Genomic DNA, 2607 nt, shown 5'->3' with positions numbered 1-2607 from the left:
CATTCCCGGGCGCTGCCACGCGGGGGCGCGCGCGGCCCGCGGAGGGGGCGCGGCCTTTGTCCGGGCGCCGGTTCCCGGGCTGGCCGGGGGTCCCGGCCCCCCGGCGCTCCTCTCCCCGGCAAGCGGGCCAGGGGCGGCCGCAGCGCAGTCCGCTCCCCCCCACCACGGCCTCCGGGCTCGGAGCCAGGCGCGGCGGCTGCCCACCCTGCCCTGCGGCTCACCCGCCTGGCTGGCTCTGGACGCCAGCAAAGCGGCCAGCATGTTTGGGGGTCACGCGGAGGCAGTCGCGGCCCCCCTGCACCCTCCCGCTCGCCCCCTTTCCCTCCGGGAGGGGCCGGGGCAGGACCCCGCTTTCAGACTCCCGGGCCGCCCAGACAATGCCAGGAGACCACAGGATCACACCCGAACGGCACTTGTTGCTGAGCTGGAGCCCCTTCACCGCGTCCACACGGCTGAGCACTTCCCCTCTGTATATGGTTGGGGAGATTCAGATAAATCCTGGGAGGAAAACGTTGCTTAGATGTGCCTTCGTGTTATAAAACCAGACCTGCGCCTCCTCCTGACAAAGCAGCAGGATTCCAAGCCAGGTGGCTGTTTAGCGTTGCTGTTGCCTTAAGAAGATGGCATTTTTATTTTATTTATTTATTAAAACATTTTTATGCTGCCCCATTCGCCGAAGCCTCAGGGCGGCTTACAACAAATAAGTTAAATAACATTTTAAAATATATACATTAAAAGAAATTACAAATATACAGTATAAAATAAGCCGCCCTGGCCAGAAAAATTCAATAATATTAACATTTAAAATGCTGCTTGAATAAAAAGCTAGACTGGGAAGCTGCTGGAGGCTAATACTATCAGTGAGGAAATACCTGTGTTCTCATCAGCTGCAGAAAAACCGAAACAATGGTGTGGTCCGTTTGTTTCTGAATGGAGCCACCTAAGCATCTAGTCCCAGAGAGGCAAGCCCCTGCTGAGCGTAGTTGTTAAACTAGATTTCCTGAATGGTTCCTCCAACAGACACATTTGCACGTTTAAACAGGCTGACCCGGCTGACCTGAACTGTCAGGAATTTGCTAGACTGATCTATCAATACAGCAGTCAGTAAGGTTTTCTGTAGGATTGTTACCAATATTTCTGATTGGCTTAGAACATTATGTCACGCCTGAAGACATCAAGATGCTATTGCACCAACATTATCTGGAAACTTAACTCTCTGTATTGCTGTATGTGACTAGTAAGTTATAAAAGTGTCTGTACATGGGCTGTGATTTTGTAGGTGAGTTTGCCTCTACCCGGTAATGTATTATCATTAGTGGCTGCAGGAACTGGGGTACCAATCCAATAAAGCCACAGAGATTCAAACATTTGATCTTTCCCACGGACCCGAGTGTTCATTTCCTCACAAATTGAAAACCGAGATTCTGTCAGTTTCTAGTTCTTGGCACACAGAAATCCAAGAAGGGAAGGGGAACAGATCTGCAAACAGAAGCCTCTCTGGGTTCTGAGAGAACGGGAGCGTTTGGCCATCTAGAGGCGCCCTTGGGCTCGCTTCCTGGCTCGCCGTTTGGGGACTAGGCCTTTGCTCGTGCGGCGACACAGCTGGGAAAAACCACTGTCCCACACAATTGTGTCCTCGGACACCTGGCTCGTGCCAGCTGCCCTTGAGGGAGGGAGGCCTCCCGCACAGGCCTGTCCGCATGACGGGGAGGGCTCCGTCCCGTTCAGCATCGTAGCGGGGCGGCTCGCGGGTCAAGACGGACACGCGGCGTGTGGGCGACCGCGGCCCCGGGTCCCAAAGAGATAATTAGCAGTCCTCCTTCAAACCGGCCGCGCTGCATGAATATTCATGCGGCGCAACTCGATGTCTCCACTGCCAGAGCAAGGCGGGCGCCTCTGACCACAACAGACTGGCCTTTGTTTGCCCACAAATAGAGGTCCATAGAAAGCGTGAAAGCAACGGGCGGGCTGGACCGCGTGGTGATCGATTCTGCGTTAGTAGTTTGAGCACATCCTGAAGAGCCGCAGTTCAGGTGTCTGGATGCAAAGGAAGGCACGAGGTCCCAGGGCCTGGGAATGCTGCTGATCCGGCAGGATTTTCCCAGGGGCGGCTGGTCCGGCCTCTTTCTCCTCTGGCCAGCCAGCCAGGATAACGGCCCCGACTCCAGTGGGGCAGTCGAATCTCTCACCACGCACCTCACCGGCTCTGGAAGGCTGGCTCAGCCCCCCTTCCCATGCACCGCAGTCACTGTGGCTTCGTTGACCCCCCCCCGCCCCCCCCCCCAAAGCAGAGGAGATTTGGGGAATCCAGTCACACGTCCGTTTGGTGCCCATTCGGCCAGCCAAAGGGCACTCTTGCGCGGTGGTCTTTGGGTGCCCCTTTAACGGACAGGTGGGGGGTCGTGCCACCGCCTTGGTGGGGGCTCCTCTGGGGTAAGCTCCCATCTCCCAGTGGGAGAGGCCACAAAGCAAAGCCCGTTCACATTCTGGCCAGGTGTCCAGTTTTGCATGGGCAGTCCTCTCCTTGGAGGTGACTGCTTTCACACTGGTTTGGGCATCCAGTTCTTCTTGTAGGGTTATTGTGGGTTTATTATTGTTATTCTCTTG

This window comes from Varanus komodoensis, unplaced genomic scaffold (assembly GCF_004798865.1).
Source record: "Varanus komodoensis strain SLA01 unplaced genomic scaffold, ASM479886v1 scaffold63, whole genome shotgun sequence".
NCBI classification, from domain to species: domain Eukaryota; kingdom Metazoa; phylum Chordata; class Lepidosauria; order Squamata; family Varanidae; genus Varanus; species Varanus komodoensis.
The sequence above is the reverse complement of the archived record's forward strand: the minus strand, read 5'-3'. Positions refer to the sequence as shown.